Here is a 12,874-nt window from a genome sequence, read left to right on the forward strand (position 1 = left end):
TACACACATGATAACCTCGGTTTGTAATTCAAATGTACGAGAAAACATTATTATGTTACGCGGAAACTCATACACAAACCCCTTTTCCAGCTGCCGTTCTTTGAGTGAACACGCCACGACTAATCCCGACCAACTAGAGGCTAACAACTTTGCTGTAAAACTATTTCCAAGCAGACTAAAACGTTGTGCCACAATGGCCTTGCGCGTGCTGGGCTAATGCAGCGCGTGTCTCAATTCCAGGCTGCGCTACAATTCTTTTTGTTACTTTCCTGCTACAATTGTCTCCATAGTTCTCGCAATGGTGCGCACGTGCACGCGTGCGTGCGTGTGTGCGTGTGTGTGTGTGTGTGTGAGAGAGAGAGAAAGAGAGAGAGAGAGACAGAGAGAGCTAAGTTGGCGGCACACGTTATAAACAATAAAGCAGACGAACTCAGTTGCTACGAAATGAGTACAATAGCTTTAGGTTTTTAACCGACCTCTTCGATGAATACGAAGAACACCGTCGTTGAAGACGTCGTCAGACGCTCTAATTTATTGCATGCTTAGTCAGGCAGCTATAGTGCGTGCACTTTACCTGCTTCACTGGTCTTCGCGTGGTTTTTTCTACACAATACCGAGTACGAGTGAAAACCTCGCATGTGCTTGTCTCGAAGTCAAACCGTTCGCCACGAATCTTAAGTATGGACGAAGGCCATCCGTCTACAACCGTATATAGTTACAAATATTCGAGCGTGGAACTATTAGGGAATGTCACGAACAGGCCGCCCGGATGCAAGCCAAGCGGGAACACGGATCGCCTCTGTTCTTGAAACTTTATTTGTAAGAACGAAACCTGTTCCCCAAATATTACCGTGCTTCTAAAGGACGGATATACCTTCTCAACAGCCTTGCAATTTCTGCATATATAGGTTCTTACACGACCCTAAAAGGTTGCCGTATGATTCCTACGACACGAAACTTCCGTGTCGGTTTTTCGATACATCGTTTAGAAACTCCGCGAGCGACTGCTTGTAAAATTTTTCTCGAACGATCGTCACCGATTACTCTCGGAATGAAAGTTTTGTACTCTCTATGTCCATGATCGCGGAGATCGATGGTGGGTTCTATGTACAAGATCCGCTCGGCGGTTCCTGAGGAACATTGAAAACGCCGCTATAGGACTATCGGCCACACTGTGTCAATCGATGCGTTGGGCGCAGTACGCTTTTGAAACGAACCTGCATTATTCTCGACAAGACTTCCGACTGCTAGAGTTTTCAGCTTCCAAGCATTTTGAAGTTTTCTCTCCGCGTACGGTAGTATACCGCTGTTATTGATCTTGCCTATACTTGCGCGGGTGAAATTTGCATTCGTGTCCGTACAAGTGGCCTTAGAAGTGAAAGATAGAAAAAATGGAGGAACAACGGAAAGAAACCGAGGGACATGGACCGAGCACGATAGCAGTCCAAATAAGCACATGCGTATTGCACATAGGTCAACAGCTCATTTCTATATTTAGAAATGAATAGCGAAGAACTGTGACGATTTGTTGTGGTTTGATAGTACATTTGTCCACACTAATGTGAAACAAGCGATACACACACAGCCGGAAGTTTCCAATTTACATAGCGCAATCGCGAAAGAACGAACAAGAAAGCACATTTCATTACCTTCTCGTAACCTTCGTCTTCTCGTTGGAATGTTACTAAAGTCATAATGTCTACGTTGATATGACTGCCTGAATATGGCCAAAACTTGGTACAGAGCCTTTAATTCAAACCAGCCTTGAGGATGCGGACGATCCAGTGTGCACCGACGAAATCGATGTTCGTTCGTAGTTTCGTTTTATATGGCAGTGTATCCGCGAAGTCGAATCCTCATAGAGACATGCAACCAACGTAGACAACACAACGCGCTGAAAGCCAGGAATTAAGTTATAAACTTCTGTTAACCTTTTTAAAGAAGAATCGACAGGTGTAGGGGGAGGCTATTCAGTGCGGTGCTCGAAGAACAAAAGTCGAACGTCGCCGGTGAGCCGAAATTTGGCGCAGTCGACAGGACGGCGGGTGAGAGTCAAGGGGGAGAGTGCGACTGGAGAACAGACGACGCACAAAGAGGGCCTATAGGAAATCTTCACGGGTAGAAAGACCGATGGATTGCGTGGGTCGTTCGGCGACTCCGGCGCAGTGTTGAATGCTGTATAAAGCGAGAAATAAAAAAAAGAAAAGAAAAGCAGCGAAGTTTGTAGCGAGAGCGACACGCGCCGGTCTCAGCGCGACCTCTCCGGGGCGATCAGTCGGCGGAGCGGACACCTCTGCGGCTCCAAGAACGCGCGCCATTGCCTCTGGAATGCGGCGGCAGGGACAAAGCACTTGCTGCGTCAAAAGGCGGCCGGCTGGTCGCCGCTCACTTAGAAAGGGAGCCGCCACGCCGCTTGAGGCGAGTGACACTGATATGCTCCCAATTTCGTCAGCGCGTCTCGCTCTTCGCTCTTCTTCGCTTCCTGCCGTTCTGTGCCCCGGTCTCCTAATTCCGCGCAGCGCGGCTTGCGCTGCGCTGCCGCGGTGACGTGCTACATTGGGGTCCTGCGAACTGCTTTTTTTTGTGCAAGTCGGGTAGAACGTCTGGTCGCGAATCCGCAGATATGATGCACGGAGATAATTAGTTGCCGAATATGCACTATCTAATATGTCAGGGTGGGATCACGGATAATGGAACTTCGAAAGTACAGTGCTGTGTTGACAGAGTTAAGTGTAAAACAGCAATGAATTTAGCGCAAGAACACAATCACAGAGAGAGGACAAAGAGCTCAGCTCCGAAATCACAGGGCCTAGCTTTCCCATCCTACACGCGTGCATTCATTGGATAGGTGCGAACAGTCCACTCTATCAATGTTGCGATACTGGTGAGCGTTCCAATATATCGAACGCATTTCAGGCTCGTACAACGATAAAAAGGCAGAATTATCTGGCAATTAATTATTTATCGCAAGTTATAAGTGACCTAGCGCACCTTTGGAAGAATACTTAAAATATTTTGTGGCCCTGAGCACACATACAACATTATTTCAACGAAATCACTGCACGAAAGCGCCATGCTATCCAGCAAGGTTACGGGGAAACTTATAAAAATGCTTAACGCAAGGTGCCGTCGCTCATTTCTTGCTCTTGATTCTATTGCGATAATCGTCACGACACGTAACATCACGAAGAGACGGAGAAGGGGCCGGTACCATCGTAACGAGCGCTCAGAACCCCGCTGTTCGAACGTCTGTCAGCGCTCCGGACAGCGCTGCGGCATCGCACTGTCCTGCACGTAACTAGATCTCGGCGAAGTATTAGTCAGGCTGGCGGCCAAACCGAAGATGTGCCGAGCGTTCCGTCCCATGTATACCTGTCAGCCAGCGGCAGAAGAGTCGGTCAGCCCGGTGGTGTGAAAGAGATTGAAACGCATTGACCCGGCTTGCAATCTTCGGCGTTCAGTGTCAGTTGTCCCTTTGCAGACTCTCCGCCCGTCAATTGGTGCGTGTGTGCATGTTTCAGGTTGGCGAAAGCTAAGGTGGCTGCCCCTTCTTGAAAAGTGCCGTCGCAGTGCGTCATTTCCTTTGCCTCCACGCGGCTGGTGACTCGCTCGTCTCACTATAGTGGCCTGCCATTCAAATCCCACAGACGAGTGAGCGACCTTTCGATGAAGACTTTTCTGCGTGAGTCGTATGTGTGAAAGTGCGGACATGAGTCAGGGATGAACCAGAAAACAAAGTGTTTGTCGTGAGAACTTTGTTATTTAACTGTAACGTCCTTGCTGTGTCTTATCGGAATATTGGTCAGCATTAAAGGACTGCTGTAGCGCAGCAGGAAAGTTACGAGTGAGTCAGGGCGCGTTGGCTCATACTTGATTTGACAAATATAACAGCGCAAACGCATGCAACCACAAAGGAACAAGGACGAGAGACACGAGCTTGTCTCGTTCTTGTTCCTTTGTGACTGCATGTGTTAGCGTTGTTATATTCGTCAAAACACATGACATTAGAAGTGCGTACCCCCTCTCGAATTTGCAAACTGGAAGTCGTTGAAATTCGGGCTGCCTCTTGAAATATACTGCTCATTGAGTTACAGTGGCGAATGACTGTCAAGTTTGACAGATGGCCGCAGTGGCTGCAGTCTCCAAAATTCCTGAGTTTGTTGTGTTATGCTCTTTTTTTTACGTTTTCGTTTCGCAGTGGACTTGACTGTGGCTACATACGCGTTTTCCCGTAAGGTATGTCATTTTTCGCATGCAAGCAACCGGAGAACAATCCAGCTTTGCCGTCCTCTTCTTGCTTTACAAATCACTGTGACATAGTAGCGTTTTCAACCCGGAATGCTGTTCTGTGGGAAGAAAATCGATCGAAGAGTTAGCGTATAGACCACTTGCGTGTAAGGATAAAGAATCTCTAGAACTCCTCAACACTCCACGGCGCCACTATAAAGGGTCTTCAGGAGAGCTGGTTGTTGGGTTGAGTTGCAATAAATGTGCGCAAATTCATTAGAATGCACCGCAAGAACAAAATAAATCGCAAGAACACGTGCGGTTGCTTGTACGGCCTCCGCATATTCGTACGTTCATGCGGCGTCTGATTCATTTTTCGTCTCCTGCGTGGCCCATCACTGCGCAGCCACATAGTCCAGACGTCAACACTCTCTCCGATCTTCCGCGTTCCCATCGGAGAAGAGGAAATATCTCGGGTTTCCCGCGTTTTCAGGCCTAATTGCTCATTTCCTGTGATTGGGGATAACGTTTCTTTTCTCCTGGCAGCACATCCTTCGTCTGGTTCTCTCTTGCCGCGGGTCCTTACGTCTCGTCGTTTTCCAGCCGACGCGTGTTTTTTTTTTCTGTTTTTTTTTTCCCACAAATTTTACTGTTCTCGGCTTGGCCTAGGCGGATGCTAGCGGGTATTTCATGCTACGCATTCCAAATGAGGATTCACTTTTCTTTTTTCGCCAGGCTCCTGTAACGTCATTATGCCTACCGAAAGATCTTCACAGAGGAAGGCTGCGTTATATCCTTCTACTTCGTGGTTCCCCTCTCGATTGACTTTGAGGGCGCTGGCTCACTTTGCAGCAATTACCGCTGATTGGTCCGCGGTTTTGGCAAGCAAAGAGCAGCAGCAGTTTCTGATTTTGGCGCTTGTGAGGGCGCAGTATTGTAAACTTCACTTTTCGAGTGTACCGAGAGTAATTATCTGGTTGTCAGGAATTGTCTGACCAGATGCATCGAAGAGCTTGCATATACTACGTGCACTAGTAATCATTATGCGCATGTCTTCGATTATTCTAAAGCATAAGTAAATACAGTCTACGAAAGCATTCTGCAATTGATTGGATAGTGGAAGATTCAGTAATAATGAACAGAAAGCTGACCGACGCCTGTGGACAGCTTTTTCTCGAGCAGGTAACAAATTTAGCGTGCGAAGATGAAACGGTGCCTGTTCATCAAAGTCCCAGAGTTATGAACAGTAATCAGCGAAGAGATTAAGAGGATAAACGATTTCGCCTCGTTCATATTTTGGTTTTCTCTAGATCAATCTGGCTCAACCTCACTGCAGACTTCGTTGCAAGTAGTGACCAAAAGTAGAGTGAAGTCTGTTCTTTGTGTTGGACGTGCTTGCTTACCTAAGTACCACACGAGATCATCCGGCATTAACACATGTAAGGATTTATGAAGAGGAGGAGAGGTCGAGAGATGAATCAGACGCACTTCCGGTTTGCTACTTTACGCAGGGAAAAGGGCCTGACGATAACAGACAGACAAAGAACCGTGCTTCCTTCCCAGCACATAGCCCATCCATCTTTTACGCAATCTTCATGTTCCAAGAATGTATCACCCTGAAACCGTAAAATCAACCAATAGGGAAAATACGGGCGTGCTGGCGAGAGAAATTTTAATGATGGGTGAGGATCGAGGTTACAAAAGGTTTGGCATGCTACTACAGGTTTAATATAAAACAATAGGTCAAAGGACGAGAGAAATTAAAGAACGAAGACTTATTTACTCGCACAAGAACTCCTAAACTGGAAGCAGTGAGCACCATGAAAATGAGCAAAGTAGAAAGTGTAGCTCTGTAGTACCGTCAATAACCAAATGTTATCCATCTCTGTTCTTTTGGCTCCACGACAAAGATGGATAACATTTTGTTTATAAATTGTTCCATAAACGTCGACTTTCCACTTCGTTCATTCCGTTGTGCTCACTGCTGCCCGTTTCCGAGTTCTTGTGCGAGTAGATTGTTCTGCGTTCTTTGTTTTATTTCGTGCTCTAATCACACTCTTATATAATAAATGTGTAATAATACGCCAAACCTTTTGTTCGGCTAACCTCCCCGCCCATCATTAAAATGTATCTCGCCAGCACGCACGTATTTCAGTACTGGTTGATCTTATGGTTTTCTTGTGAGACGGGCTATGCAGTACGATGGCAGTGCGTGTTCAAGAGGCTGTTCGTATTTATAGGAATCACGAGGCTTGCGTGTGGCCGCTGTAGGCACCGCAGAGTTGACAGAGGGATTGCTGCAGCGTGAAAACCGACAAAGAGGCCGCCTTGATGACTTGCAACGGGTTCTGAGAAAGTGGCTTCAGGTTTCTGCACCGGCAAAGCAACAATGCAGTGATTCGCGACTCGACGGAATTGTCTAATGCGCACTTATAGGTTGTCAACTGTGATGTATATTGGAATTAGGTGGTCTGTACAGTGATCATGGTTGGTGCATGCGTGGAGGGGCACCATAGTAGTCCTATAGACACACACATACGAAGTGTGTGGCATCGCCAACTCTCGATGGGTCGAAAATTCGTTTTGTACATATTCGACGAAAGTGCCAAGCTTGAATGTGAAAAAAGAAGCGCGAAAATGTTACACAGCAACTACCGCAGCATGGAGTGTAGCAATGTGCTCCAGGGATCGTCACACACGTACTTCATAGTTCCTGAATGATCGAAATCTGCTTGTGAGGTTGAAACAGTGAGGGCTCCAGAAGAGGTCCCCAACAATGATCACACCTAAGAAGCAACACAAATCGACCGTAAGCTCACTTTGTGTGACGTCACTCAGTACTACTGTCACGTCCCTCAGCCACTGTGACGTCACTCAGTCAGTGTGACGTCACTCAGTCACAGAGTACTCAGTACTCAGAGTGACGTCACTCCTATGTGACGTCACTCCGCAGAAATTATTTTCGGAAGCGTGCAGTCGCTTTCAGCGTGACCCATTGATGCGAGGGTATATGGGAACAACTCAGCTCAGTTTGTGACGTAACATGGTATACATTGCAAATAAGGGAGACACATAAAAATTGACAATCCGTTAGCTGTTGATGTTAAAACCCTGCAGTTTGAAGTACCCGTGGCTGTCATTAGCTCTTCCAGCATTTCGCAGGGAAGACCTTATTCACATCCAAGCAGCCCCGTCATTGTTTGCTCACGCAATGCTTGACTCTTGACGACCAACTGAGCGTAATTACCTCTACACATTGCAATTGTACAAAGCAAAATAGTCAATTTTCTAGCTTCAGTTAAACGTTAAATAGGCTGCAGACCCTTACGCCTCAGTGCGTAGCGTAATATTTTTCGAGTGAAGTCCGTTTGGTTGCTTCTTTTCCTTATGCGTGCTAGTAGAATGCCAGCTTGATTACTGTCTACTGTATGTATGCTCACTCCTCACTGCCTCGTGTTACATCCGTGCTTCCTAAGCCGATGGTAGTCCTTTAAAGCTGTCCTTCCTTTACAAAGTGATGCTACCAGTGTAAGTGGCTGGACCATTTCCGGTCTACAACATCTTTTTTTTATGTCTAAGTCAATAAAGAGAGAGAGAAAAGAACAACTCTGCGGTCACGCACGTTACAAGCTCTGTAGCACGAGAATAAAAAAAAAACACTCTGCAGTCTCGGTTTGCTTTCAACGCGGAGCTGACAATGCATGCGCTGAAGGTTCGTTTTAAGCCCCGAACATTTTTCCGAGCAGCGTCAAGGAAAGAAAGCCAAGCCGTGCAGTAGAGGACGACCGGATTGACAGCCGCGAAATCGCAAGTCGCTTTAATTTTCACCGAGGCTTATGCGCCTCTGCCTCTGGCGGAGCTTGGCAGACACCTCGGACACTCAAACGCTATACCATCGCTCGAAGTCTTTCTGTTTGTCCTTACTTGCTTCCTCACCGCTGGTCAGCTGCTTTTCTTTCCGCTTCCGCGTGTAGAGCAGATAATACTGTGGCTGGCTTAGTGTGAAGCTTGCGTCGATATTGTTCGCAGCACTCGCACAAGAAAGAAAAGAAAGAAAGAAAGAAGGAAAAGAACAATGAAAGGCGATGTCTATCACAATGCGTTGTGCCACGCTGACACCACAGGAAACGTGCTTCTATAGGACAGTTGGCACTTTTGTAAAGGAGGAGCAATGGCCAGGTCAAGACGAACGCTTAGATGGGTAATCTGCGATGCCTGCAGACAACCCACTATGCCGGCCGCGTTTAAGTTCAAGACGGGAAAAAAAGGTTGACCCGTGGAGAACGTACAAGTTGTAGACAAGCGCATGGGGGCGGCCGCTCTGACGCATATACTTAAACATTATCTGCAAAATAAACACCAGCTATAATGCTAAACGTAACAGCATCTGCAGCTTGCATAGATAGCTTGGCAAAAGTTTCCATTGTCCGCGCGTCGGTCTGCTTGCTGTCTTCTTTATTTTAAAGCAGGTGAGCCGAGTGGAAATTCTGGTTGATTGAGGCCCCATGCAGCACGATGATGTTCTGTGCCGACAGGCTTGAACCAGTGTAGTTATTCCCACCCTTATTTTGCCATCTTCGCATATACGCTTTGAATAACTTCCCCCCATGTGTTCTTGGTGATGACACGCCCCGTCGCCTACCGATATACTATGGTTTCACACATGCCGTAAGTTATAACACCTTCGTGAGTGTACAAAGGGTGCTTGATTTGTTCCGTCCCTAATACTCTCATTTTAAGGGGTTTGACTCAATCGTTGATAGGGGCAAATTAGATCTTCTCCTTGGAGCCCGTAACGCAGGAGGCCACGGTACCGGTTAATGATGTAGAAGTAGGAGTGCTCAAGAAACTCTGTACTGCGAGCTCTTATTACCTCATAGAACTCATACTTGGGGAATGAGAAACTGCAGAAATATTGTGCTTAGAAAACTTGAACCTAAGCTACGTCCTTAGAGACCGACCCTGACGGCAAACTCCCGATAAGCTGCCAGTCATCATCATCAGCCTATTTATGCCTACTGCACAAAGAAGGAACGTCCCAACGGTCTACAACTCCTGTCTTGTGCCAGCTGACGCCATCTTACGCTTAAAAATTCAAAACTTAATCACACCACCCAGTTCTCGGGCGTCGTCGACTACGCTACCATTCTCTTGGTATCCATTCTATAACTCTAATTACGCCTAGAGCCCTACGCCTTACATGTCCTGCCCTAGTTCACTTCTCCATCTTAATACCAACTAGAATACAAGCTCCCCCCGTTTTCTCTCCCATTTCCACAGCTGTATTGCCGTCTCTTAACGTTACGTCTATCCTTTTTCCTTCCATCACTCTTCGAGCGGGCCAGCACACGAATCAGTGCCAATATATGTCCAATATTCGGACACAATGGCTGTACATTGGGTAAACAGGGACCTATATCAAACGTAGTTACAGGGCTGTTAGGGGCAGATATTGGGCACTAAATTGACTAGCTGACATTCAGAAGATGTACTTGGAGCAGTTATCCTCTTAAAACAGCTGATGACGTGTTTCTTCTTCTTTTATTTTGCGATGACCTGTAGGGCTCCTACAAAAAGCTATGCAGCTCCCAAAAATCGTTGCAGGAGGAAAAAAGGAACATTCGGACCAGTGCGCTCGCCCTGTGCGCCGAAAAGCGATATGTCATTCATTGTAGTATATATAGCGAAGCTAATAAAACTAACGACTAGCCAAAGGATCGAGAAGCTGCGAAAGGAAGGCACAGAAAAAAAAAAAGCAAAGGCAACCCGCTCGCGTGCTGCCCGTTCTCCGAGCGGATAGCTGATGAGACGGACAGCACGCCGACAGTCAACGTCTTCATCACAACCAGCGCCAGCGAGCCTCACCTGCGCACCTGCACAAGCGCAGGTAGACGCACAAAAGACGGCCATCCGCACTGCCACGGCGCATCGAGCCAATCTCGGGGCGCCGGCGTGAATAGGAGACGCGCGCGGAGCGCGCGCCCCACAGTCGGCGTAACCTTTAGCTGGCATGTGTGAGCGAGGGCAGGGATGAAAGTGCGCAGGAAGACGAAGGCAGCGGTATAAGAAGATGTCAACGAAACAAAAAGGACGGCGCGAAGTTCCGAGCGGACTGCATACGCGGGACAGCCATCCGCCGAGCGCGGGCCATGCCTCCGGAGAGGGCCCAGCTCCCGAGGAACGCCGAGAAGCATGAAAGGCGGCAAGACGCATCGGACACACAATCACACACGACTGGACTATGTTCTGCTGTTGTTGCCGTTGCTGATGCCCTCGGGCGCGACGGAACCTAAGAAGGGAGCGAGACGTACAGACGGCATGCAGAGAGAGGAAGAGAGAGAGAGAATGACTATCGGAGAGGGAGGGAGCGAGGAAGAATTAGGAAGGAAGGGCAGAGAGGACGTGTCAGAGGTCCTCCCATCAACGGCGCATCGGAAGACATTTTGGATCCTTTTGTTACCGTCCACGGTGCACTGACATAGATGGAGTGGTCAATCACGTCTTCTTTCTGGCCTGCCTGCCTGCCTGCCTCCGCCCCTCCCTCCCCCCTCCCGCCTCTCAAGCGGCCGGCCAGCGCGCAAGCTTCGTTGTCCTTCTGGTACACACATCTACGGGCGTTCATCGGGCGACCGGGGCTGAAGACCGGCGCGCGCCCTGACCACGCTTTCTTTTCGCGCCCCGCGGTATACGCTACAGTGCGGCACGTCGCTGGGCTCATCACAAGCACCTGCTGCTGTTCCTTTCACTCGTGCACAGAGGTGCCGCGGGCAGACGGGGGCGGCGAGGATGAAGCCGGGTGTGTGTGTGTGTGCAGAGCTAGCGGTGGATCTACGGTCGGTCGGTTTTGCTACTCCGCGATGGGTCGTTCGTTGTCCAGTCCTTCTTTCGTCATCGGCACTGGGTGCTGCAGGCTGCCCATGTTCTTCTTGCGCGCGGAAAAAACAGACAGTGCAAGAGGAGGAATGCTTGCAGGGCCGAAGCAGGCTGGCAGGCAGGCATGCTTGCCTCATACCACTGAAGGAACCGAAGTTGGGCGAGCTCGAACAAACCCGGCCGGACGGCTGGCTGTCGTCGATCTTGCGTGTTTGAACTCTCCGTGAAGCAACGACTGTGTGTGTGTTGCTCCATACGCATATGCGTTTTCCGTGCCTCGAGTGCGCGTGCTCGAGTGCGCGTGCGCGAGTGCGCGTGCAATCAATCTGCAGGGTCTTTGTGCGAGCTAAGTGTCTCGCTTCAAGGCGGAGGGGGAGCCCGAAGGCGAACCGAAGATTGGGGGGCTACCGACGCGTACGCTCCTTGCTTTAGCAGTCTTTGAGCTTAATTGCGTTCGGCGCTGCTTTGATCCGCGGATGTGTCAGAGCTCTCAATCAGCGGAGCCTGCCGTAATCTCTGTCGAAGCCGGCCGTCATTACTCCGCGCTTCCATTCAGGAAACATTCTCGCCGAAGGACTTCATCACCAGTTAAGACACGTGTTGTACTGCCAGCTTTTGTGGAAGTATACGACGACTATGAAATTAGGACATTATTGAGTGCGCGTTTCTTGTCTTCACCCTATGTAACAGGCCCGAGATGTGCGAAATAGTTATTGGTTCTGTAGTTGAATGCACAATGTCCTGAATCCGCTCTTGCGCAATCTGTTGCGGCCGACGGCATGAGGGCGCGGGCCAAACAGTTCGAACGAACCATGTTGATGTAGCTCGCAGATGCAGATCGCGTGTTCGGCGCTATTGGCCTCGAGCTCCACCACTGGAAAAGCTGGCGCCACCGTCGGCGTGACGTGCTAGGAGGGATCACGTGGACATAGCGGCCGCGTCGGCTGCCTCGGGCGCGCCGAAGCGAGCTGAAAACGAGTTTAAATTCCCTCGTACGCTGCGGTCCTCACTTAGTGGCGAACTTTCCCCGCTTCGAGTGTCTCCTTCACAACGCTTCAAAGCACTACAATAGTGGCCGCCTTTGAAGGCGCGCAACATGGTCGGCTATTGCTCGGTGCCGCAGGGCCGGACGCACGTAACGGAGGCCGGTGTCAGCCTTATTCACACGTAGCCGCAGGACAAGACACTGCGTGAAGCTTGGCTCGCGAAACATAAAACCGGCAAACAGTCATCGGCTACAACTCGGGTATGCAGCAAGCACAGACGCGAGGAAGATTTCTGCTACGGCGCCCGGTCTGCGATGTTCTGAAAACGCGCACTGAGACGCTCGCCCGAGTCCGCTGCCCGACTAATGTCATGATGGTTAGGTCTATGAACATGTCGATGCTATAGATACTGGCAAGTTCAGTGGAGTGGAAAGGCAGCGGTTAGAAGCACATTTTAAAAAAGCATGGCATATGGTCATGTTTGTGTTATGAATTAATGCGCTGGATTACAAAAAAGAAGCAGCGGGAAATTGCACGCTGAGAACCCCGATAAACATACAGTGCGACGCAACTCGAGGAATAATATTGAAAGGTCAAAGAATTTAGAAGAAAGAAAGATTCAATCGTCGCGACGGCACATTACAGTCCCCGTAGGCGTCGAAGTCTCTACAATGAAATTATTTTTGAACAGCTCTGATAGCGCCCACGCAACAATAGTTGCTTGTATTCTGTCAAATGCTCATATTCTGCGGCCTAAAGCTCATGGCACGGTGAGGAAACGCGCGTGC

The sequence above is a fragment of the Dermacentor albipictus genome, chromosome 7, assembly GCF_038994185.2.
Source record: "Dermacentor albipictus isolate Rhodes 1998 colony chromosome 7, USDA_Dalb.pri_finalv2, whole genome shotgun sequence".
NCBI lineage: Eukaryota > Metazoa > Arthropoda > Arachnida > Ixodida > Ixodidae > Dermacentor > Dermacentor albipictus.